This window comes from Symphalangus syndactylus, chromosome 8 (genome assembly GCF_028878055.3).
Source record: "Symphalangus syndactylus isolate Jambi chromosome 8, NHGRI_mSymSyn1-v2.1_pri, whole genome shotgun sequence".
Taxonomy (NCBI): domain Eukaryota; kingdom Metazoa; phylum Chordata; class Mammalia; order Primates; family Hylobatidae; genus Symphalangus; species Symphalangus syndactylus.
The window spans coordinates 127,108,092-127,135,362 of NC_072430.2; the positions used below are offsets into that span (position 1 = coordinate 127,108,092).

General features: G+C 42.0%; 1 protein-coding gene and 1 non-coding gene across 2 annotated transcripts in view; both read left to right on the forward strand.

Annotated features, from left to right (window-relative positions):
• The window catches only part of SGPP2 (sphingosine-1-phosphate phosphatase 2), a 141,004-nt gene that overhangs the window by 70,058 nt on the left and 43,675 nt on the right, over positions 1-27,271 (forward strand). The window lies entirely within an intron of this gene.
• Positions 5,024-5,131, forward strand: LOC129488924 (U6 spliceosomal RNA). The gene has a single exon (XR_008659768.1). It is a non-coding gene; the product is annotated as a U6 spliceosomal RNA (small nuclear RNA).

The following is a 27,271-nucleotide window of genomic DNA, read 5'->3' on the forward strand; positions in this document are numbered from 1 at the left end:
CACATCTTACAAGGTGGCAGGTGAGAGAGAGGAAGCAAGAGCAGGGAAAACTGCCTTATAAAACTATTGGATCTCATGAGAACTCACTCACTATCACGAGAACAGCATGGGGGAAACTGCCCCCATGATCAAATTACTTCCTACCTGGGCCCTCCTTCCACATGTGTGGATCACAGGAATTACCATCCAAGATGATATTTGAGTGAGGACAAAGGGGCCAAACCATATCACAAGTCTCACTTTGTTGCCAAGGCTGGTCTCTCACTCCTAGATTACAGCAGTCCTCCCGCCTTGGCCTCCCAAAGCACTGAGATTATAGCCATGAGCCACTGCACTCAGCCTAAATGTATTCTTAACTAAGTCTAACATTAATTTTGTAAAGCATTAATATCTGCATTTACATATGATGAAACTGAAGGTGAGACATTAATAACGTCAGAGCCCATTCTCAAGCCAGGCTTCTTTTTACTTCATCATACTGTTAGGCCTAAAATTAATGATCCCTTTGGAGTGTTACATAAGATTTATAGGAGGCTATTGGTTTGGCCCAACAGACCAAACCAAAATGGAGTCACTCATGCTAAAGTTCCACATCACCAAATCAAGACTAATCTGTTCATTTGACCTTCTGAGAGAGAGAATAGCCATAAAGGCCAGTTTCAATGGGCAAGATAATTAATTTCCCTCTATTTTAATCTGTATAAAAAAGCAACCTGATGTCAACTAATCAGTCATTTTTCTATTATTCTATTTCCCTATTCTGACCTTTCAAGGAAAGTAACTTCAAAACCACCAAACTGCTTTTTGTTCTCTGTTTTGGCTTTCCTCAGCCCTTCCCTGTCTGTAAAACCAGCCTCCTCTGCTGAGCCCATTGGAACACTCCTTCTATTTTATGGAATGAAATGTTGCCCAATTCTAGAATCGCAAATGAAGCCAATTAAGATTTTCAAAGGATCCCAGCTGCACTGAGCACTGGGAAGAAAAAAGATTTTTTAAAAAAATCCTTAAGCTAAATTTGTTGTAATTTTGTCTCTTGACAGGAGGAAATGAAGAGTTTTGGAAAGGGCCCAAAAGGCTGGACTGTAGGCGGTAGAGATAGAGAGAATGTTCACGAATGAGCAAATATACTCCTTATGAAATTTCAGAGAAATGGGTAATGAGACTGACTAGTCAGGGAAATGCTGGGAGGAGGCAGTGGTGGTCTCCCAGGTCACCTTGCCAGCCTATGGCTGCCCAACTTTCACTTGTGTCTTCACTGAATAGCTATGTGTTCACATGAGACATACTGAGGGCACCAGTTCGGCCCTGTGTGTGCAGTTCCATGACTGTCACCAAGTGGTCCACAGTCACATGTGTATCCAAAATCTTGGCATGAGACTTTCTCTAAGGGAAGCTAACCAAGAGCATAAATTCACCCCCAAAACAATTGTATAACTAGTCACTGTAAGATATATGAGGCCAATGAGAGCAGGATTTAAACATTTGCCAAAGACTGTATCTTTCTTTTTCCCCCTGTTCATTTTAAGAGGAAGTTTGTGTTTTTCTCTGTGCTAGAAGTCCTGGCCTTGCCTAGCATCAGTCTCTCAGAAAGTTCCTGGAGGCTTTCCTTTAACCTTCCCTTAAAATATAGGAGTTGCTAAGGCAGGAGAATTGACTGAACCCAGGAGGTGGAGGTAGCTGTGAGGTGAGATCGCGCCACTGCACTCCAGCCCGGGTGACAGAGTGAGACTCTGTCTCAAAAAAAAAAAAAAAAAAAAAAAAAGTTGCTGGTGGTTTGAAAACCTGAAGGAGTTTGCTGATGTCAGAGCTTACTTTAAATTATTTGCACCTAGCCAGGCATGGTGGCTCATGCCTGTAATCCCAGCACCTTGGGAGGCTGAGGTGGGAGGATTGCTTGAGGCCAGGAGTTTGAGACCAGCCTGGGCAACAAAGTGAGTCCATATCTCAACAAAACATTAAAAAATTAGTCAGGTGTGGTGGCATGTGCCTATGGGCCCCGCTACTCAGGGGACTGAGGTGGGAGGATCACCCGAGCTCAGGACGTTGAGGCTGCAGTGAGCCATATTCATGCCACTGTACTCCAGCCTGGAAAACAGAGCAAGGCCCCGTCTCAAAAAAAATAAAAATTAAAAAAAAAATCTATCTGCACTGAAGTCCTTTTGTATTCAAATTTTCTCTTGCAAATGAAAAACTGTTAGAGAATATCCTCAAGATCTCTTGGCTTAAAAATGAGAGGAAGAAAAATGGCCTTGTTGAATTTTCCTTGAGCTCTCTATGTTGCTAGAAAACAGAAACCATGAAGATAATCCTCCCACTCTTTTTTGTGTTCCAAGAAAGGATTTACTACAAGGAACCCCCCTTCTCCCTGTGGCTTAGATAAGACCCACAGATACCTCCCTTGTTTATTAGTGACAAGGCCAGACACAGACTCTCTCAATTCCCATTCTTTGGCTCATAAATGATTAGCTGAACTCTGTCCCCCCGATCAGTCTGGACGAAATACCTGCCACCTTGACTTGACCAAACTTTAAAGTTTCTCTCCACCTGTAGACCCCTGAACTTTGACCTACCCTTACCAAACTGCCCCTTCTGAGAATAGGCTGACGTCAGGGTACACATGGTTTTAGTATCCTGACCCACCTTCACCTTCCATTTCACTTCCCCACATCCAGTTCTCCTGAGCCTTGTTCATTCTTCTCTAAGTAATAGAAAAGCCCGTTCCTCCTTTACATTCGAGGCACTTGCAGACCTCTTGGTCTCTGTGTCACATAGTGCCCCCACTCCCTTCGTGCAAGAATCCTTTCGAATGACATCTCTCCTTACCTAAATCCAGATTTGCTTTTTATTTGACAAAGATAATAAGTAAATAAAGCACAGAGTTCCACCCTACAGTACTTGTGCCTGCCTGTGGAGATGTCTCTTAAGACAGGGCAACGTGAAACACAGATGTAAAACAATTCCTGTCCATGAGGTCTTCACTTCTCAGATTGAGACACTTTCCAAAGTAGTAAGCAGAGCCTTATTCTCCAGGGAGCCAGGGTTGTTGCATTTATTCATTTAATAAAGACTTGGACGTCGACAGACCCTGGTAATTTTGTATTCTGAACATTTCTGGAAACATTCCCTCCGTTCAGGCCTGCATCATCTTTATTTTGCACTATTGCGGTAGATGTTCTCATCAGTCTCCCTCGGGCTATTCTTATGCCTTCAAATCCATCCTCCCCACAGCATTTAGTGATCTATCTCAAATGCAGATGTGAACTTTTAAAAACATGTAATGTCTAAGCACCTTAAAATTAACTACAAGGCCTCTCGCAGTCAGACTTCTGCCTCAGTCTCCACCTCTAGCTCTTTCCCCTGTCTGTTCTTGTCTCTGGTGAGACCCCCCACCATCCCCTACATATCCAATAGGTACATATTCTACTTTGTGCTCCTTTTCTGGTGTTCCTCTGCCTTTCATGCTCTCACCATTCCTGCCTGCTACCCGCTTTACTCCTGCTAAGTCTCAGTGCAGTCATCATCTCTAGAAAAGCCACTCTGCCTCCTGTATCTGCATTCCCTCCCAGTTGGTTTCTTATTGCTTCTTGAACCTGGCATCTGGCAGCAATTCAATAAATAAATATTGGGTAACATAAATAAAGGCTATTTCTACAAAGGTGATTTAAGAGATGTTCCCTACAGAAGCACCCAGGTAAAGAGGTCATTGCAGTTCAGGATGATAAAGATATATGGAGATCATCTATAAAGTACTACAGTAGCATCCTAGGGGTCTTTTTAAAATGGAATTGTTTCCATCTTAATGGAATGGCTCCCCATTAGCCCTGATGGAAAGTTGGGAAACAAATTTGGCCAAGGTTATCTCAAGGTGTTTGCAGGATGAAAATAGAAATTCTACACATTCCTGAACTGCTCAGGAGTCTTTAAACCAGAAACCAACTTTTATTTGCTTTTTGAAAAGAGCGTCAGATCTCTTTCTTCTTCTTCTTCTTTTTTTTTTTTTTTTTTTTTAGACGGAGTCTTGCTCTGTCACCCAGGCTGGAGTGCAATAGTGCAATCTCGGCTCACTGCAACCTCCACCTCCCGGGTTCAGGTGATTCTCCTGCCTCAGCCTCCCGAGTAGCTGGGACTATGTCACCACACCCAGCTGATTTTTGTATTTTTAGTAGAGATAGGGTTTCACCATGTTGGCCAGGCTGGTCTCAAACTCCTGACTTCAAGTGATCCACCTGCCTTGGCCTCCCAAAGCACTGGGATTACAGGCCTGAGCCACTGCACGTAGCAGATCTCTTTCTTAACCTTGTAATTGGTGAGCAACAACCTTTAAATATATTTAGTCATTTGTTCATTCATTTAACAAATACTTGGCAAGGGCCTACTATGTGCTAAGTGGTACAGATTATGCCATTGGTACATTATTATGTCAAGTGGTACAGATTAAGCAATGTACAAGACAGACTCCATCCTGCTCTGGGGTTCATATGTAGGCAAAACAGACAATAACAAGTAATCAATACAGGAATTAAATATTGTACAACTACTGTTAGGACATGATCAGGGAAGAGCAGAAGCCTACTTTAAAGAAGGTGGTTGGAGAGGGGCACTTTGTACCAGTTTCCTTTAACTTAAGTCTTGACGGATGAGGAGCCAGCCTCATGAGGTCCCTGGGGGAGAGAGTCCCAGGCCAAGAAAATCTCAAAGCAGGAGAAAACTTATCCCGTGGAGGAGTAAGAGAAGCTGATATGACTCAACAGAGGTAGAAATGACTTTCTTCTAGAAGCTTCCAGGAGACCACAGGCTCCTGGTTACTTCACACAGGACGCCTTCTCAGTCCCCTTGTGCGATTGTAGAGAGTGTAGCCCCTTTGGGAGACCTGAGTTCAGTGTTGCCTCAACCATCAACTCACCCTGAGATCATGGATTGTTACTTCACTGATTGAGACTTGGGTTCTCTCATATGTAATAAGCAGAGGTTGGATGAGGTGCCCTCAACTCTGTATACTATGATGCTATTAACATTAATTAGTATGATCACTTCAGCAGCACATATACTAAAAGTTGGAATGATACAGAGAAGATTAGCAGGGCCCCTCAGCAAGGATGATGTGTCAATTCATGGAGCATTCCATTTTTTTAATGGCAGCCAATATATCTGGGACATTTGAAGAAGCCAACATGGTCTCCTGGCCCAAAGAAAACATTAATTACTAAAGGATCACTGAATCTCAACAGGCATCATTCATTCATTTAAAAAAATGTTGTATTCTGAACATTTAAAAAAATGAATGAATGAATGAATTTTTTTTCAAAAAAAAAAAAATTTTGAGCACTTAAACTGCCAGATACTGTTCCAGACTCTGGGCCACACAAAGGCAGAGCATCCACTCAGGATGAAGATGAGGCTGATAAAATAAAAATATATAGTCTAAGTGCAGGCAGGGTATAAAGTTGTATGAAGAAAAACAGAAATAGGATATGAGGAGAGAGTAACGAGAGGCATGCCGTGTTAAGTGAGGTGGTCAGAGAAGGCCTTTCAGAGGCAGTGTTTGTGTACAGGACCGACTTTACTTATAATTTACTTATAACTCCTATTTAAATTGTTTATGGCGAGTTTAGAATGTTTGAAATGTACCGTCATCCTTTCTGGTTGATTTCTGTGTTCATGTGGAAACCAGTATTTCTCAGAAGTCTAAATTCTCCAGCAAGCAAGCCTTCTGAGAAGATAGCTAAATTTTAAAAATTACAAAGCCATCTTTGAATTGGTCTTTTCATCTTTAAAACAAAACACGTGCTCTAATTCAAATCTGGTAAGACATTTCATCAAACACGGATTCTGTAAAGACTTCCATTGTCAGCATTGCTGAACCTCAGCCTTACAGTGGAAAGTGGACATTGCACAGAGTAGGGATGTGCCTGTTTGCCCCGAAGGCAGATTCTGACAGGCTCCAGCCAAGACTTTCTCATTAAAAAGGGTCATGGGGAGATTATACGAAGGTTTGGGAGGTGTTGATGGTGTGATCAACCGCCCCTCCTAATGGAGCAGAGTTAATCACTCACTGGCCAACTGGAAAATCAATGGCTTCCTGCTTTCTCTCCTACACATTGCCTGTGCTGGGCCAGCCTGCTCCCCTGCTCCCTGCAGTGAACTGGCGTCAGGCAGAGGACTCCAGGATTCTTCTCCCCTCCTACTCAAAGACTGGCTCTTCAGAAGGAGAGTCATCTAACCCCAGGGCACGAGAGCATGTTCTTTCCTACCTGGGAGAAACCTTATAATGAAGCCTTATTGCCAAAGAGGAGGAGGAAGCAGAAAAGAGGACGTGTTGGGGGAAACACAAGTTGGAGCATTGGGGGAAACACAAGTTGGGGCAATGGGGGAAAGACAGTCTTTCTGAGGAAAGACATCATTGCAACCAAAATGAAAAGGAAACAATGTCCATAGATGATGGGCTGGAAGCTTTTCCAATGTGAGTTTTTAGAACCTTTTCATTAAGGAGGTGGTGAGTTGCCTGTTTGTGGTTGAGCTCTAAGTGTAAATGTCCTCATGTTTACCCTAAATGAGGCCTTCCATGGAACTGACTAGACCAGAAGTCCCCAGGCAGAAGAGCCCAAAGAGTCAAGTTGCCAGTGTTCTGGACTGGAACTCACAACGTTAAGTTCTCACCTTGGGCCTGACTAGAAGTACAGCTGAACCCTTTGGTTGGCAGAAGGGTGTTACCAGCAGGAAGAATTATGCATTAAGGCCAAACGAATTGTTCTTTCAGTGAGTCTGGCTGAGTGGTGTTCATCCCAGAGGTATGACAGCCACCACCTGTGCTTCCAGGCTCGGATACTCTGTCACATAAGGAAGAAGGTTGAGAAATTTCCTAGGAGAGAGGTTAAATCTTAAAGTTGGAGCCAGTGTTATAATACAGTGAGATGTGAGACTGTGGTTCTCAGTGGTAGTGATGGTGCACCATTGGGATGGAGGGGTGGGTGGGGGCTGGAAGCACGGAGGGAAGCAGTTCAGTCATGACGGTCTTGATTCTGACTTCCATCTGGATATCTCGTTTTCAGTTTTGAAGGAGAAGAAGCAATAACCAGAAAAAAGGGAGGGAGCAATGAGGAGTAAGTGGGGGTGTTGTTACAAACACAGCCAGTTTGAGGGTGTTTAAGAAGATAGTGCACTCATTCTCTAGACTTTGGACTTAGTTTGCCACATATTGTTGGAAGCCACCCTGCTGATGGTCACCACGTTGGCAGTTGTTTGGAAAAAGTATGAAATTGGCTTTTCCAGTGTGGATAGCAATAGCCTGTGATATCAAACTGAGAATGGAAACATATGTTGTGCGAAAAAATGGAAGACTCCATTTGGCTGTTCCCCCAGATTAGCAGATACACATCCAGGGCGCCCTCACTGAAAACTGGCATCATCTGCTTTAAGTGAATTTTCTTCCCTGCATCCTGTGATTATGGCTCCCATAACTTTGTTAGCCTTCATATTGAGTTTTTATGCTCATGCATTTCCTCAGCTCTCCATTTCCTTCCAAGCATCTTAACTGGTAATTCAGTTTGCTCATGGACTGCTTCATAGAAAAGCATCTCACCATGAAATGGTGCTTCCCCCTACGTGTATGCAGTTGTTCTAGCATGAGGAAATAGAACCAGCAATATCAGCCTTTGGAGACAAAGAACTCAGATCTGAGGGTCTGGGGACAATTATCTGCTGTTCTTACCACCATTTGGTTCAATATTAATTTACCTGCCACCGTAAGAAGAGTGGGGAGATTTCGTCTTTTCTAAAGAGAACCAAATTCAGACAAACAGAAAGCCTGTGACCCGTGGGCTTTCTCAACCAAGGACCCTTAGAACAAGTGCACAAGTGCGTTAGGGCTTGAGCAGGAGTCACTTGAGCCTGCCTCATAAATCCAGGTTTCCTTCCTGCAGTCCAGCTGACTGTTCATGGGAGAGGAGGTCAGTGACTGTCATTCTGAACCTGGACAGATGAGGTTGTTGCTGCCTGGCTTCTTGGAGTCTTTAATCTCTCCAGAAATAAATCTTTCTTATTTTTTTTGAGTGATCACCACTTAGATCTTTTCTGAATTCTATTGGGAACAAAAACCTGTGACAGACCGACTGAGGTGACTTCTAGCTCTAACAGCTCACTACATAGGGAGGTTCTCAACCTCAAAAGCCATCTTTTTACGGGAGCTTAACATGAAATGACCCAACTCTGACCAAATGTGTAAGGAGAGTGGGCAGTTGCCTGAAAAATTAAGTGTTCGATGTTAATGATGTTGAGCCTAAAATCAGACTCTTGGTCAGCAAAATGGCAGACCTGACTTCACCTCATCAGGAGACTTCCTCATAAACAGACACTGCCATAGAAGGACAGGTGAATGAGGAGCATTCACATTTTCTCTTGTCTCAGGATAAGTCAAGAATAGATACCCTCTGAGGCTAGATCTCTACCCCAAGATATACTGAGCCTGAATCTCACTTTAATATCTATGCTTTTTTCAACTAAATTTTTTCCCCACAAATTGTGAGACATATTAGAAAAATCCAAATAGTCTACAGAGTTGTTTTTGTTTTGTTAAGGGTTGGGGTTTTTTATGATGGTGGCGGTTGGAGGAGACAGGTAAAAATATTTGTTTTTATGATTATCGTTTTTAAGACAAATGCTTTCTCAATCTTTATGGTGAAACACAAGTTTACCTGGGTACCAGTAGAATGACCAGAGCTTTAAGAAAAGTCTGGACAGATATTCCTTATGCCACCCTCACAAATTTTCCCATTTGTTAGGCACACTCATAGAATACAAGTGATAGAATTGGTTTTGTAAAATATGTGTGAAGTAAGGAAACTGGCCTAGGTGAATTGGGAAATTTGCCCAATTAAACTTTTTTAAACCACCAGGAATCAGGATATATACATTACAATGTCTTGAGAAAATTACCTAAGTTTATAATTTAGATTTAAACCATATCCCCTTCTTGTTACATCTATGGAGAGAAAAATAAGAGTGACTTTCTGGAGTAATCTGAAGATAACCAGGATCCTTTGAAGGTAAAGACTATTGTTGCTTGAATTATTGCCAGGCATACTCCATACAAATTGTGTATCCCTTACTCAAAATGTTTGGGACCAGAAGTGTTTTGGTTTTCAAATTTTTTTGGATTTCAGATTTTTTCAAATTTCAGGATATTTGCATTTAGCATTCCTAATCTGAAAATCTAAAATGTGAAGAACTCCCATGAGTATTTCCTTTAAATGTCATGTCAACACTCAAAAGATGTTGGAGTTTGGATTACAGATTTTCAGATTAGGGATGCTCGACCTATATTTCTTTATAATATGCACTGTAGATAGGCTGCTGTTCACAATGTTGATTTCTAACATCTAAATGACTCCTGAGCAGGTACACATATAAGTGATGGTTTAGATAAAGGCAGCAGCTGCTTATTATCAATACACCATGCTGAGAAGCTCTAGCTTGCTGTTGCTAAAGCCAACAGTGCTGGGGGAAATGGCAGCTCATCCTGGAGGCTAACATCAGGAATGGTTTATATTGGAAATGTCACCATTCCTGAGAGAACATTGACACTGTGTACGAAATTCTACCCTTTAACACTGCTTCAATTAGAGAGTTGCATTCCCTTTTAAAAATGTGAATAGGAAGAAATAAGAACTTGAAGTATTCTAGGTCTTCGTTTTAAGCTGGTTGTTAGGTAATATATAACTGGTTTATTTCTAATTGAAGAAAAGTTACCCATTTTTTTTTATTAATCCTTTTTGCATACAAAAACAATAAACATTTTCTAAAAATACATACAAACAAAAAGATGCGTATCAAACATATTGGGAAGGTTGCACATGGGAAGTTGGGGAATAGAAAACCCATTTTAAGGACATCACCTAGACTATCCTTTTACTCTGATCACCTGCTGTTGAATATTCAGCTTTGGGAGGCCTAAGGAAATACTGAAACTGTATGTTCCTGATAAAAAGATCTCTATTTAGATTATGTAGCCCATTCAGGAAAAACAACCAAATAGTAGAACCAAAAAGGGTAAAAACCAAGAGCATTGTTGCTAAGGACGAGAGATGATCAGAAAGTCCTTCGGTTGTAGCTAAAACTATATATTAAAATGATGATGAATTTAAATTTTATTAAATATGTTATGAAATATTTCAAATATATTAAGGCTAAAATAAAGGGAAGAGAGCATGGTGAATTCTTGTTTTAAGGTGTTAAGAGCATAGATTTATTTGTATAGGTTAACTTTCTTTCAGTATTCAAATCCACCTTCAAGGGACATGTGAGACCCACTTGTAGAGCTGTTCCCATGGCGAAATGACAAAGATCTCAAGTCCCTGGTAACAATTGCTTTGAATCAATGTGTAAATTACAGGCCATCATGCTTTTTTTTCAGTATAGTGTGTGGGATTATAATGCCAGTGATTATAATGTCTATTTCATGTGTCTCCATGTGTTTTATTTTCTTAACTGCACCCATATTGTACACAGTGGAAATTTTACTGATGGCACCAATGGTACTCAACAAGGGAAGACTCTCAGGTCCTTCCTTCTTCATGGGTCTTGGGTGGGACCTGTATAGAGCAAAAGGAAGGCTCTCAATGTGTTGGGGTGGAATTGGGGCAAGGATTCCTCAGTGACCGAGGGCCTCACCCTCCCGAGGGCCTCACTCTCCCTCTCATACTTTTGCTGGGGTGAGTGCTCCAGGACTCTTACACCTTAGAGATCACACAGACCATAAGACAGATCCCCCCAGTCAGTTGCTGTGGCCAGATTTGTGGTCATACCAATAAAACAGCTTGATTAATTGATCAACGAGAGCAGTACCCTCCCCAGATCAAAAGTGGGATAGTGGTTGTCACAAAGGCAACCACAGGCAACCAACTGGTCCTGAATGTAGCCCGGGATGCTCTTCCAGGGGCCCTCGATGCTTGCCTCATTGCCTCCTTATGTTGCTATATTTGGCACCTTTCTCCAGATGGCAAATCTCATTCTCAACACGCTTTCCACACCAGGGGTGGGGACTTGGAAAGCCGAATCAGTGAACTCTCCATTCAACTCGGGGATTGTCTTGCACACAGTTTTGGCAGGGCCAGGGATTGGGAGATAATGACCACTGACATGACACTACAGCTTGCTGGAGGAGTAATCATGATCTGTGGGGAGCAGTGATGGCATGGACTGTGGTCTGAGATTCCTCCACGTTACCACAGTCATCATTGATGACTTCTGCCAGGAGAGTCAAGCACTTGGTATGCAGGTGACACTGCTGACAATTTCAAAGGAGTTGTCATCTTCACAGTTCTCTCCCATTCTGAGCACAGCAGCATTGGTGCAGGCGGTAGGAATAATAACCCTTTGCCTCCACCTTTCAAGTGATTGCTAGCCTTGTCTAAGACAGTAAAGAGTGCGGTGGGCTCTATGATGTATTCAAGATCATGTCACCCCATTTGACGTTGGGGGGATCTTGAACTTGGAAAATGAAGGTAGGATTTCAATTGACTGCACTTACTGTTCTCAGCCTTGATGGTGCCGTTGAACTTGCCATGGGTAGAATCATTTCTGGACATGTAGTCCCTGTTATTGAGGTCAAGGAAGGAGTCACTGATGGCCACAGTATCCACTTTGGAAGCAGCCTGGTAATTAGGCACCCAATATAGACAAACCCATTTAATCCAACTTTTACAGTCATGACAAGGTGAGGAGGCTGGCACTGCAAAAAAGGTGAGGCTTCTATTTAGTGGAGACGAACTGAGAGAGCTGCATGGGTTTTAAATATGAAGATGAAAGTAATACATTTTAGGCCAAGTCCAGGAAGCAAGCAAGGTTGGATAGCAAAGCTTACAAGTTGTTCAAAGCCATTTGATTTCTGAATTTCAGATAGCAAGTAACATGAGTTTTGATAGCAAAGAATTTATACAAAAGTTTATCTAAATATATTCAGCTTCAGATTCCAGAAAGTAAAAATTTGGACAGTGAGAGATATTCATATTTACTGCTTGCTTACAGGCACCCACACATGCATGCATTCACTCACTCATTCATTTAGGACCTCGGCTTATTGCAAGAGCTGGGAGATTAAACAACCATCATCTAAACTAGAGATAATCATATGAAAGTGAGTGGATATATGTAACTGCATAATTATAAAAGAACAACTATGATTCCCAAAGTGCCCAGTATGTGAGATGAACTTGTTTTGGTTTAGTTTAAATATGTACATATTGGATGGAATATACAGTTGATCTTTAAACAACATGGGTTAAATCAAGTGGGTCCACTTATACATGAATTTTTAAAAATAAATATATTGAAAACTTTTCTGTAAATTTGCAACAATTTGGAAAAACTCACGGATGAAAGGTATAGCCTAGGAATATTGGAAAAGTTAAGAAAAAGGTATGTCATGAATGCATAAAACATATGTCAATACTATGTATGTTATCATTTACTACCATAAAATATACACGAATCTATTATGAAAAGTTAAAATAAAAATTAGGCCGGGCCTGGTGGCTTACACCTGTAATCCCAGCACTTTGGGAGGCTGAGGATGGTAGATGGCTTGAGCTCAGAAGTTCAAGACCAGCCTGGGAAACGTGGCAAAACCCCATCTCTATATAAAAATACAAAAATTGGCTGGGTTTGGCAGCAGGTACCTGTAGTCCCAGCTGCTTGGGAGGCTGAGGAAGGAGAATCATCTGAGTCCTGGAGGTCGAGGCTGCAGTGAACTGTGATCGCACCACTGCACTCTAGCCTGGGCTGCTGAGTGAAACTCTGTCTCAAAAAAAAAATAAAAGTAGTGAAAACTTACCAAAACTTATGCACATAAACACATCAAACTATATATGATACCAGTCACAGTTTAGGGAAATTAAACACATGTAAAGATGCAGTCTTAAATTATAATGGCATAAATTCACTGTATTGCATACTGCACTACTGTAATGCTTTTATAGCTATCTGTTGTTATTGTGGTGAGCACAAGTGTTCTGATTATCCGCATAAAACATTGAGTAACGCTAATCATCTCCACGTGAACAGTTGTCTCTCCAGTAAATTACATCACAGTAAAAAGTGATCTCTTGAAGTTCTGATGTATTTTTCATCATGTTTACTATAACACTGTAAACTTTGAATAACACCATGGGACCCACTCAAAGTGCCACTAGTGATGCTGGAAGTGCTGCCAAGAAGCAGAAAAAGCTATGCAATTACAAGAAAAGTTATGAAATTACTTGATATGTACCGTAGGTTGAAGTCTGCCTCTGCGATTGCCGCCATTTCATACAGATGATTCATCTTGTAAACAGATGATGCGTTGATAAATACAACACAGTACTGGAAATGTATTTTCTCTTTTTTATGATTTCTTAATAACTTTTTTGGCTTAGCTTACTTTATTGCAAGAATACAGTATATAATACGTATAACAAACAAAATATGTGTTCATCAGTTGTTTATGTTATTGGTAAGGCTTCCAGTCAACAGAATGCTATCAGTAGTTAAGTTTTGGAGAAGTCAAAAGTTATGCATGGATTTCAACTGCACAGGGCATTCGTACTCGCAACCCTCAAGTTGCACAAAGGTCAATTGTATGTTATAAAACATAACTAACGATCAGATCAATATCTCACAAGTGTTTCACTAAAAGGAAGTAAACCAATTTAAAGACCAGTGTTAAAGAAATAATAACATGGTTTAGAACTTAAAGTATAATAAATATATATATATATTAAAAAAAGAAATAATAACATGGGTGGACCATGAGTGTGGCAGAATCTGGAAGGTGGTTTGTGACTGTCTTTGAAAAACACCTGGGCAGAGTGATCTGGCAGCACAGAGAAAACCTCCAAGCCCAGCTTGGTAGGAGACCCACAGAAAGTGTGCCAGTGTAGGTCCACTCATATTCCACTTAAACTATTCTGACTCCATCTTGAAAATTTTAAAGAACTAGTCATTAATAAAGAGGAATGATAATGCTTGGTGATTTAGTGAAGGTGATTGGTATAGAATTCAGCTGTGAGCGCAAATGGCTTGGTTTGATTTTCCTGAGTTTGTTAGAGTTTATAACCTATGAAAAAGTCCTGGTGCAGGTTTTACTGTTTTGGATGCAAGTAAAAGAAGAAAGAGTCTTTGGTTAGTAATCAATTGGCCAAAACTGAAGAGGGACTTCTCTCCAGATTGCATATTCTGAGACTGTCTTTAAGATTTGTGGTATCACATTTAGAGACAGGAATCGTTCGTGGTTTTAATCAGAAGAGAAAGTTGGACCTAGCGTATGACTAACATGTATTGCATTGTTGCCATCAGGGGTTTGTAAAGATAAAGGTTTTGATCTTTTAATATTATTGCTTAGTCTTTTCATGGTCAGTAGGATTGACAATTAAAATTCATAGCAATGTGAGGGAGGAATCTAGTAGAAAAGAATTTTCTTAGCAATGCTTCTGTTGCTATCAGAAGTAAATTTTTATTTGTTTTTGCATGAAAAATTGAAACATCAGACAAGGTCTGTTTGCAAAGCATGTCTCCTGCCCACTCCAGATCTCAGTTCTAATCCCCTAGTGAATCTGCCATCCAGTTTCCCATGTACCTACATGCATTGGTATGTAAATACCTTTTCAAAATATAAATGGAAGCAAAATATACTCTTCAGCCTCTTGCTTTCTCATTTAACAGTATATCTCATAATTTTTTTAACAGTTACATAATTTATTTAACCAGTGTCCTGTCATGAACATTTAGAGTTGCTCTCAGATTTGGGCTGTTGGTTGATTGTTCATTTGTTTGAAGGAGGGTGAGCTTATGCATGATTTTTCATGTTTGAGTGTGCTCTACATTTCCTAGGACTGAAGACACCCACTCCCTCAGTGGGAGTCATTTGGATGTGATGTCCATCTAATGGCAAGGACACTGATCCTAGCTTTCTGGACTATTCATTGGTGGGATGGTAGGGATAAGCAATTTTCTCATCAGATGTGACATCTTAATCTCTCAGCCTCAAGGACACTCAGCATCCTCTATTGAGCTCCAGATGGATCTAAAGGATTAAGATAATAGAATTTGGGTTTTTAAGGCATAGATATCTATTCTCATGTATTATACATATGCCCTCAACTAACTTAGATTCGGTAGTGAGTTTGCGAGATGCTAGATGGCGTGGTGTGGTGAAACGATGATAAAATTTGGAATCAGAAAACCAAATTCAAGCCCAGCTTCTCTACACTGGCATTATTGTTGACAAGATACTCACCTTGTCTATGCATCAGTTTCCTCATCTGTAAAATAAGGATGATGTGGACATTGAAATAGATAATGTCTGTGAAAGTATACACTAAAAACAATCATTGCACAAACGTCAGTTATTATTTAACCCAAATCCTTTCTTATAATGAAAGGGAGGCTCAAGAGGTGGAAAGTGGCTTTCCTAGGCATATACATACGTCTGTGATTTAACAATCTTTGTACCTTTAGTGTTTGTCTTCAAAAATTTCAAAAGCAGAGCTGAGCTTTAAAAAGAGGGAACATTGGAAAGAATGAGAAAATGTTGTAACTTAATTTTTCTCATCTACTATTTGTGCTTTAGTTATTTCATCTCTGTTTTTACAAAACTTGAAATATATAAATGTCAGTTTTCTGATTATCTTCTATGATTTATGGTGCTTGCTTTGTTTTGGTGGTTTAGACATGACTAGCACTGTACTAGTTTGAAATTAAAATTGCTTTTCCCAGCGTTACACACACACACATCACACCCAGCAAAAAAAGCAAAAAAGCTCTGAATTTAAAAAATAAAAATAATGCCAGAAGTATGAGTGGCTATTCACCAGTTGGAAATAGCTTTTCACATTGGATGGTAAACAGTAGCCTTTAGAGTGTTTCCAAATAACCATCACCAAGAATTGCTTTTAATTCACTCCCAGATGCTAAACAGGAGACCACAGAGCACTTTGTATTCCAAGGAGAAAAAAAAAAAAAAGACTGAACATTGAATAAACAAAAACACAATCTAGTGCAGTCAATCTCTGTTTTGTAAGAGTGTTGATTTGAGACGCTTCCATGATGACCCAACATAAAGAAGGGGTGAATGTTTGAGGTGATGGGTGTCCCAGTTGTCCTGGTTTGATCATTACACATTGTATGCATGTGTCAGAATATCACATGTCCCCCCAAAATATGTATAACTATTATATATTAACAAAAAAAATCAGTATAATTGTTATGACATATAATATAATGATATAGTAATTTTGATAAGAGCAATATTTTAGACATTAATAAATATAATGTAGCTTTTAAAGAAAGCCTCCAAAGCTAAAAATTGTTCTGAAAATGAATCCTGTGTACTTACGGTTTTGAGTAGTGGATTTTCAGCAGCTCTCTGGTATGTACTCACCTCAGTGCCCTGTGGATGGGCAGAGTTGAACAGGATTTTTGAAGAAAAGACTATCAATAGTTCTAATAGTTTGCTGCTTCTTCTATTCTGAAATCAATATGTGAAGACATTGCAATAACATTTTGGAACAAGAGACTTCAAGAACACATAGAAGAGATATACCAGGACTTATCTTGATGTCTCATTTCTCTTTCTTTTTAAAATTGAGATATAATCCACATATTATAATAGTCAACCTTTTAAAGTATACAATTCAGCATATTCACAGAGTTGTGTAACCATCACCACTGTCTAACTTCAGAACATTTCTACCCCCTGAAAAGGAACCCCAATATCCATTAGCGCACACTACCCTAGGCAATGGGGCTAATTTACTTTCTATCTCTATGGATTTGCCTCTTCTGAACATTTCATGTAAATGGAATCATACAATGTGTGTCCTTCGTGTTTGACTTCTTTCACTCAGCATTACTATGTTCACCAGTACTTTCTTTCTTTTTATGGCCAAATAATATTCCATTGTAAATATATAGCACAGTTTGTTTATCTGCCTATCAGTCAATGGACACTTGGGTTGTTTAAACTTTTTGGAAACTGAGAAGAATGAGGCTAACAAATGCTAACAACATTTACATACAAGCTCCAGTGAGGACACGTGCTTTCCATTCTGTTAGGGATACACCTAGGAGTGAAATGGATGAGAGTCTGGTGTCTGTTTATCCAAGTCATCTTACTGGTAAGCTGAGAAAAGAAGGGAATGAGATGCACTTGGATAAATTAAGAACAGGATAGGTACATACTGGTAGAGAGGCTGTGGTCTTTGGGTTACAGCTCATTGTTCTCTTGCCTCCAACAGTCAATGACATAACCAGTTCCTGACTTTCTGGAAACAAACCCGTAGATAGACTATAAATCCCAGCGGTTTGCAGTGTTTCTACCCCATGAGACATGAGGAATAATCATACACTCCTGTTAGTTAACAGCGCACCACTTGGGCAATTTCTCCATGGTAGAGGGGGCTATGAGTGTAGCCAAGGGAAGGAAAAAAGATATTGGGATTTTTCAATTTTTTTTATATGGTGGGTGTAATTTGAAAAGAGCCTCTTGGTGCTCCATTCATCCTGCAGAGGACTTAGGTTTTATTATGATCACATGGAGCCTTCACTCTTTTGAGATGAGGGTATTTTGCGGGGATGAAGACAACCAGGGGCAGCTCTGTAGCATATGCAAAAATGTAAACAAAAATGTAAAACAGTTCGTCAGATCCTGTTTTCCTTCAGGGAATGGAAGATGTTAACAGAGAGAAAAGTTTGAAGGCAGACATTTAGAAGAAGCTAGGAGGAGAAGTGTCTTATATTAATGTGGGCCAAAAATGAAAGTGTGGCTTGGCTTTTTAAAATCCTGTGGCAGGTTTACTAGTAATAATGTTATTTCAAAATATCTTGTTTTCAAAACTATTTAGGTGTTATTTATGCTAGTGTAAAGAATAAAGTCTGGCTAACTGGAAATGTGTTAGACATGGTACACTGCCATTTTTTATTGTAATAACTAGAAAGGGCCACTACACTAAGAGAAAAAATGCCATTTTCTCTGCCGTCCCCATATGAGCACAGCCATCCAGAACAGACCCCATGCTGGAAGCTTTTCCACACTGTAAGGACAAGTTTCATATTGACCGCACTGGTTCCCTGGAAAACCTTTTGTCTACCTGGGATGAAGGGTAGACTATCTAGAGAACTAGATTTTCTTTCTATCTGTATATTACATTTATCCTGCATTCAGAGCAGAAGAAGGAAATAGGCTAATTCCCCTTTGTGAAAACCTATGGAATTTCCATGCCATCCCTCAATACCATGTGGGGGCCCCCAGCCAGTTTGCTAAGGTGTTAATGATCTGTAATTACTTCCCGTGTTGCCTCCTTCTGGGTTTTTGCTTTCATGCACAGGCCTTTGGGGCCTCAGCCCAAAGAAGTATGATGGATGATGGAACTTAATTGGGTCCTTTTTGGAAAGTGGCCCCTTCAACAATACGGAGAAAAGCCTTCCACTTAGGGCAAGCCACACATTGAGTTAATCATTATGCTCTTTAACTGATAATTAAATGAAGAAATAGTTCTCTGCTGCCACAGTAATTTTTTTTCTTTTGAGACAGGGTCTTACTCTGTCGCCCAGGCTGGAGTGCCTCATGGCTCACTGTAGTCCACTGCAGTCTTGACCTCCCTGGCTCAGGTGATCCTCCCACCACAGCCCCCCGAGTAGCTGGGACTACAGGTGCCTGCCACCACGCCCGGCTAATTTTTTGTATTTTTAGTAGAGATGGGGTTTCACCGTGTTAGCTAGGATGGTCTCGATCTCCTGACCTCATGATCTGCCTGCCTCGGCCTCCCAAAGTGCTGGGATTACAGGCGTGAGCCACCACGACTGGCCTAAACTTTTATTTTTTTTTTAGAGAAGTTTTAGGTTCACAGCAAAGTTGAGTGGAAAGTATAGAGTTCTCATATACCTTCTCCCCACCCCACATACACACAACCTCCCCCACTACCAAAATTCCCCGCCACAGTGATACATTTGTTACAATCCATGGCCCTACATTGACATATCATTATTTCTCAAAGTCTATAGTGTACATTAGGGTTCATTCTTGGTGCTGTATGTTAATGGGTTTTGACAAATGTAGAATGACATGTATCTACCCTTATAGTATCCTACAGAATAGTTTCACTGTCTAAAGTTTCTCTGTGCTCTGCCTGTTCACCTCTCCCTCTCCTCAGTCCCTGGAAGCCACTGATCTTTTTTACTGTCTTCATGGTTTTGCCTTTTCTACAATGTCATATAGTTGGAATTATACAGTAGGTTCCCTTTGCAGACAGGCTTCTTTCACTTAGTGATATGCATTTAGGCTCCTCCATATCTTGTCATGGCTTGATGGCTCATATTTTAGTGCTGAGTAATATTCCATTGTCTGGATGAACCACAGTTTATTTATTCATTTACCTACTGAAGGACATCTTGGTTGCTTCCAAGTTTTGACAATTAAAAATAAAGCTGCTATAAGCATCCTTGCACAGGTTTTTTTGTGGAGGTAAGTTTTCAGTTCACTTGGATGAACACCAAAGAGTGTGACATCTGAGTCATATGGTAAGAGTATGTTTAGTGTTATAAGAAACTGCCAAACCATCTTCCAAAGTGGCTGTACCATTTTGCATTCCTATAAGCAATGAATGAGAGTTCCTATTGTTCCACATCCTTGTCAGCATTTGGTATTGTCAGTGTTTTGGACTTAGCCATTCTAATAGGTGTGTAGTTGTATTTCATTGTTGTTTTAAGTTGGAATTCCCTAATGTCATGTGATGTCGAACATTTATAGTAATGTTTTTAAATCTTAGACAAAACTATTCAATTCTGCCAGACCCAGTACCTCTTTTTTCTTAAAGCATGATGATCCCATTTTATTGGACAAATAACATGCACAGGAGCTAAGCAGACTTTTTGCTAATGTTTCATTTTTTATGCTGTGCAGGAACAATGATCTTATCTATCTTATTTTCAGTGGTATTCCCCCAAACCAGCACAGTACCTGGTCCATATGATTCACTCACTAAACATTTACTGTAGTTGGTTAAGTAGTGGCCTCCAAAAAGATATCCCCACATTCGAATCCCTAGAATCTGTGAACGTTGCTGTTTTGGGAAAAATGGTCCTTGTAGATGTAATTAAGTTTAGGATGTTGAGATGGAAAGGTCATCCTGGATTATCTGGATAGACCAATCCAATGACAAGTACCATTATAAGAAAAAAGCAGAGGGAGAGATGAGACAGGCAGAAGAGATAGAAGAGGAGGAAGCAATGTGACCACAGAGGTGGAGATCAGAGTGATGTGGCCACAGGTCAAAGAGTACCTACAGCTACCAGAAACTGGAAGAGGCAAAGAAAGGACCCTCCCCTAAAACATCCAGAATGAGTGTGGCCCGGTGGACCCCTTGATTTCAGACTTCTGGCCTCTAAGCCCTATGTATCCACTAGTCAATTTTCCATCTCTATGGAGTTGCTTATTCTGGACATTTTATATAAATGGAATCATACAATGTGTGATCTTTTGCGTCTGGCTCACTAAATTTAGCATAATAGCACCTCCTGCTTCCTTCCTTCGTTTCTTTTCTTTTCTTTTCTTTTCTTTTCTTTTCTTTTCTCTTTTCTTTTACTTCTCTCTCTTCTCTTCTCTTCTCTTCTCTTCTCTTCTCTTCTCTTCTCTTCTCTTCTCTTCTCTTCTCTTCTCTTCTCTTCTCTTCTCTTCTCTTCTCTTCTTTCCCTCTGTGGCCCGGGCTGCAATCTACTCGGCTCGCTGCTGCCCGCGCCGCCGACTGCCTGGGACTGCCTGCGCGCACCACCGCTGCCTGCTTTTTCTCCTTTGGCTGCAGGCACGCGTTCGCCATGTTGGCCACGCTGGTCGCCAGCTCCTGACGCCGAGTGCTCTGCCCGCCTCAGCCCCCCAAGGTACTGGGACTGCAGACGGAGTCTCGCTCACCCGGTGCTCGGTGTTGCCCGAGCTGGAGTGCGGTGGCGTGGTCTGGCCTCGCGGCAGCCTCCGCCTCCCAGCCGCCTGCCTTGGCCTACCAGGGTGCTGGGATTGCAGCCCCTGCCCGGCCGCCGCCCCGTCTGGGAGGTGGGGAGCACCTCTGCCCGGCCACCCATCGTCTGGGAAGTGAGGAGCGCCTCTGCCCGGCCACCCCGTCTGGGAAGTGGGGAGCGCCTCTGCCCGGCCACCCATCGTCTGGGAAGTGAGGAGCGCCTCTGCCCGGCCACCCATCCTCTGGGAGGTGAGGAGCGCCTCTGCCCGGCTGCCCCGTCTGGGAAGTGAGGAGCGCCTCTGCCCAGCCACCCATCGTCTGGGAAGTGAGGAGCGCCTCTGCCCGGCCACCCATCGTCTGGGAAGTGAGGAGCGCCTCTGCCCGGCCGCCCCGTCCGGGAAGAAGTGAGGAGCGCCTCTGCCCGGCCGCCCCATCTGGGAGGTGAGGAGCGCCTCTGCCCAGCCGCCCCGTCCGGGAAGAAGTGAGGAGTGCCTCTGCCCGGGCGCCCCGTCCGGGAAGAAGTGAGGAGCGCCTCTGCCCGGCCGCCCCGTCCGGGAAGAAGTGAGGAGCGCCTCTGCCCGGCCGCCCCATCTGGGAAGTGAGGAGAGCCTCTGCCCGGCCACCCATCGTCTGGGAAGTGAGGAGCGCCTCTGCCCGGCCACCCATCGTCTGGGAAGTAGCGCCTCGGCCTGGCCGCCCCGTCTGGGAAGTGAGGAGCGCCTCTGCCCAGCCGCCCCGTCTGGGAAGTGAGGAGCGCCTCTGCCCGGCCACCCATCGTCTGGGAAGTGAGGAGCGCCTCTGCCCGGCCACCTATCGTCTGGGAAGAAGTGAGGAGCGCCTCTGCCTGGCCGCTCCGTCTGGGAGGTCTACCACGGAGGCCAGAAGCAATGTGGGGGCTGGACGTGGTGGCTCACGCCTGTGGTCCCGGCACTCTGGGGGGCGAGGCGGGTTGATCACTTCGGGCTAGGAGTTTGAGACCAGTCTGGCCAGCTTGGCGAAACATGAAAAATACAACAGACAAACCAACCAACCAACTCAGTGACAACAAAACAGGTCTACCCTGGAGTCATACTCTAATTTTTTCTATTTTCCTCCCTTTCTGATCCTTTATCCCACTTTCTTTTTCTTCCTCTTCCTTCTCCCTCTTCTTTGTCAAATAGAGGATTGAGTTATTATCACTGATCCATATAAAGTCCCTCTCTCATTTATTTTAACTCCCACCCCCCATTTCTATTCCCCGACTTCCCATGTGCAACCTTCCTAATATGTTTGATACGCATCTTTTTGTTTGTATGTATTTTTAGAAAATGTTTATTGTTTTTGTGTGCAAAAAAATTAATAAAAAAAAATAGCACCTCCTGTTATATTCTAAATATATTGTAATATTCCTTTTACTTTCTTAAAATTCATAGATAATATGACCTACTTAACACATACAATTTTTTAAATAATGTGCTTTATAATAAAAATAACTTTTAAAATAACTATATGTTGTAACATGTCTACACTAGGCTATTTATTTCATAGGATAGGGGCCTTGAACCTGCTTTACTATTTATGAAGCAGTATCACTATGAATGTGCCAGTGATGATAGCTGGGACACAAATATGCAGTCAAATACAATAATCAGCATTTCCCTTGATGATAACCTGATTTCTCCAAATGATGAACAATTCTTTTTTTTAATGTTTAATTTTAAAATAAAATAGAGATGGAGTCTCACTATGTAGCCCAGGCTGGTCTCAAATTCCTGTCCTCAAGTGATCCTCCTGCCTCGGCCTCCCACAGTGCTGGGATTACGGGCATGAACCACTCACTATACCTGGCTAGTTCTTGATAAAGTTCCAAATAAACCAAAGTTCAATTTTCTCTCAGTCTACACAGTAGTTATGGCCTTGGAAACTTCAGTGTATGTTCATAACCTGCAAGAAAATATTTGGTGTTTACAAGTTAGGCTCTCAACTCAGAGGATTACAGATGAGTTTTTCACCTACATGGATATCTGGCAGAACACTCAAGAGTCATGTTAGACACAAAAACCAGTTTTCACAGAGTGGCACTGTCCTGTGCATTGAAAGGCATGTTGCATCCCTGGCCTCCTCCCTCTAAATGCCAATAGTGACGGCAATCACTGCACTGACCAGAATGTCCGCCAGGAGAGGTCCATCCCTGCTGTGGACCAGGGGCTGAGCCCTTCTCAACTTCAAAACTACTTCCACATGCCTGATCACCTCTGAGTCCATATTCCATCAATTTCTTTCTCCTCTCTTCCATATGTAATTTCTCCCTATTTGTTATTCTCTGTACATTTATCAACCCATTCAGCATTCTTTCATTAAAAAAAAAAAAACCACACATTCTTCAAATCTGTCTTCTGCCCTTCTGCTGACTTACATCATACTGCATCTCTCACCTGGATTTTGCAATATTATCTTAACTGATGTCCTTCCTTCAAGTCCTGATGTCCTCATCCCCACTCTACTCCTGGTATCAAAGGGTGCCATCAGACATGCAGATCAGGTCAGGCCAGGCCTCTGCCCAGGATCTCCTAGTAGGCAAAAGATCCATTCTACAACATGGTGCCTCATCACCAGGTTCTCCCCAAACATCTGCTTCTCACATTTCAGAAAAATGTTGAACCACTTTTTTTTTTTCTTTTTTTGGGATAGAGTCTCACTCTGTCGCCCAGGCTGGAGTGCAGTGGCATGATCTTGGCTCATTGCAACCTCCACCTCCCGGGTTCAAGCAATTCTTCTGCCTCAGCCTCCTGAGTAGCTGGGACTACAGGTGCCCACCACAACACCCAGCTAATTTTTCTATTTTTAGTAGAGATGGGGTTTCACCATATTGGTCAGGCTGGTCTCGAACTACTGACCTCAGATGATCCACCTGCGTTGGCCTCCCAAAGTGCTGGGATTACGGGCGTGAGCCACCGCACCCGGCCTGAACCACTTTTTAAGACATGATTGGCATACAGTAAACTGCACATATTTAACAGCTTTATCAAGGTATAATTCGTGTACTACACAATTCACCCATTTAAGCACGTAATTCAATAACTTTTAGTGTAGCCACAGGGTTCACACATGTTTAAAATATATAAGTTGAGGGCTGAGCGTGATGGCTCATGCCTATAATCCCAGCACTTTGGGAGGCCAAGGCAGGCAGATCACCTGAGGTCAAGAGTTCAAGGCCAGCCTGGCCAACACGGTGAAACCCCATCTCTGCTAAAAATACAGAAAGTATCCCGGTGTGGTGGCGCTTGACTGTAGTCCTAGCTATTTGGGAGGCTGAGGCACAAGAATCGCTTGAACCTGGGAGGTGGAGGTTGCAGTGAGCCAAGATTGTGCCACTGCACTCTAGCCCAGGCAACAGAGTGAGACTGTGTCTCAAAAAGAGAAAAATATATACAAGTTGACACACTTTAAGATAGGTACCTATCCCTGAAATCATTACCACAATCAAGATGATATTTATCACCCCCTAAAGTTTTCTTATGCCTATTTGTAATTTCCTTTCCCCTCCCTAGCAACCACTTACTTGCTTTCTGTCATTATAAAGTAGTTTACATTTCCAAGAATTTTACATAAACCACTCATGTAGTATGTACTGTTTACTTTGTCATTTGTCTTGGTCTGGCTTCTCTTCATTCAGCATAATTATTTTGAGATTCATCCATGTTGTAAGCATATGTCAATAGTTTATTCTTTTTTGTTGCTGAGTAGTATTCACTTGTGTGATTATACCACAATTTGTGTACTTACTTGTTAATGGTAATTGGGTTGTTTCCAGTTTGAGGCTATTACAAAAAAGAGCTGTTATGAACATTCATATGTGAGTATTTGGTCATATTGCTTTTGTTCCTCATGGGCAAATACCTAAGAGTGGGATGGCTGGATCATATGATAAGTATATGTTAAGAAACTTACCATATAAGTATATAGGTAGACTTTTTAAGAAACTACCAAACTATTTTCCAAAGTGGTGGAACCACTTTTGTGTTTCCTCCAGAGGCATATGAGAGGTTCAGGTGCTCCATGTCCTCACCAACACTTGATGTGTCAGTCTTGTGAATTTTGGGGAACACACTTAGACCATGGCAGTAGGTCCCCAATAAATATTTGTTTAATAAAAATATAAATGCTGACTATTATAGTAATATATATCCGTCACTTTCTATGTGCCAGGCACTATACTAAGTGTTTCGCATACATTTTCTCATTTAATTCTCCTAACAAATCTAGGAGATGAGCACTATTTTATTTTCATTTAGGAAATGAGAAACTTAGCCCTTCTAGTGGATGTGTAGCGGTGTGCCTCACAGTTTAAACTCTAGTGGTCCTAACCTCCTAGGAGTTCCCACTACCTGTTATCCAGCATCACTTCCCCAAGCCTTTGCTCTGGCTGTTCTTGCAACCAGGATGCTTCTTTACCCATCCCTTAGTTAAACCATCTTCCTTTTGATACAGACAGGAGACAGGGAAATACTGGGTAGAAGAGGGTGGTCCCCACCCTCCAGCCTGGAAATCCACTGCCCTAAATAGGGATAGGCATTCCTGTTTTCTCATCCCTCCATCCTGTATCCATATAAACCTCAAATCCCAGACTCCACAGGCAGACAAACAGAAGAGCAGAAGAGCAGCAGAATGGCACAGCAGAGAAGGAGAGAAGAGGAAGAACGTCTGAACATTGAGAGGAGTTCCGCTGGGGACAGTCGGAGAGGAGATCAGCTGCTGGATAGCCAAACTCCAGGGGAAGATCATTTTCCCACTGCATCTGCCTTCCAACTCCCCATCTATTCCACTGAGAGCCACCTCCACCACTCAATAAAACCCCTGTATTCACCATCCTTCAAGGCCTTCCTGGACGCTGGACAAGAACCCGGGTACCAAGATGGCACTGAGCTGGTTAACACTTAAGCTGTCTGTGATAGCAGAGCTAAAAAAGCACTGTAGCATGCCCACTGGGGCTTTGAGAGTTGCAGACACACATCCCTAGACTCCTAACGTGGGGCCAGAGCCCCAAAAGCACTTGCCCCGGCTCCCTGCACCCTGCCCGTCTGCGTGCTTCCTCTCCCGTGAGGGGTTTCAGCAGCAGCTGCAGCCAAACAGACGAGCCACACCCCTGTCGCACATCCTGTGAGGGGAGTCAGGGAACTCTCCTATTTCACTTTAACCAGCCCCAGGTTCTCTGGCCATCCAGGTTGAACCAGAGTTTTCTATATATATATATATATATATATATATATACACACATATTCTGTGGATTGTTTTTCAAAGCCTTTTCACATTATCCTCTGAAATCTTCTTATTGTGTTACCGTTTTCCCTACTCAAGGATGGGGACCTAATACAAGGCTTGGCTCATCATAGCATCATTGTCACAAATGGCAATGCCAGAGACAGGATGCAACCTTCTGAGAGTGATACTTTTCCTCTGCAACTTGAAAAATGTAGCTCTAACTATTTTCTCCTGTATAAAGAGAGCTGTGATCACAGTCATTGTTATTTGAAAATTATTAATGAGACATAATATGCAGCTGTAATATTTTTAAATAAAATGAATAATTTCCCTAATTCCACAAAACATTCTTCAAACATAGAAGGGGAAATATAAATGAAGACAAAGGAACTCATGAACGTCAAAGAAATTTAACTTTATCTGAAGGAGAGTCACCCAATCATTATTTTTATGATTTTAAGGTTTCCTGTTTCTGAGGATTTTAGGGATTTTTTTACCCTTATCCTCTGTGTTAGGGTATGAGGATTTCAAGTATTTTTGAGGGAACTAGGATTAGTAGTTATGCCTATGATAGTTTGTTTATGTTGGTGGGTGAGGAAGTAGGACTGAGAAGTATATTTCAAGCAGTTTCTGAGAAATTCCCAGTAGTCGGTAATACCTGCCAGTTTTTCAACTCCCCAGATAATGGTCAGTTAGTTGTGGTTTTTACAGGTTCACAGGAGGGAGGCAGAAACATAAAAAGAGTGAGCTGATTTCCAGGAGAGTAGTTCCTGGTGGTTAAGTGGATGGTAAAGAAGTTAAGTTTCAAAGTCCAATTCGAAATTGCAGCTATGGAATTCAGGGTAATTGTCGCTGAGGCTTTATAGCCTGTGGATTTGGCCTGCTGTGCACAGGGAGTGGTTCTTGGTTTTTAGCCCAGAGCAAAGTGGCAGTGAAGCACAAACACATATGCAACACCTTCTCAGGGGGTTACTGGGTTTGCTGGAATTATGCACGGAATTAACCGGCAACTCAAGGAGTTGAAAGAAAGCACAAGAATGTGGGGACTCCTACAG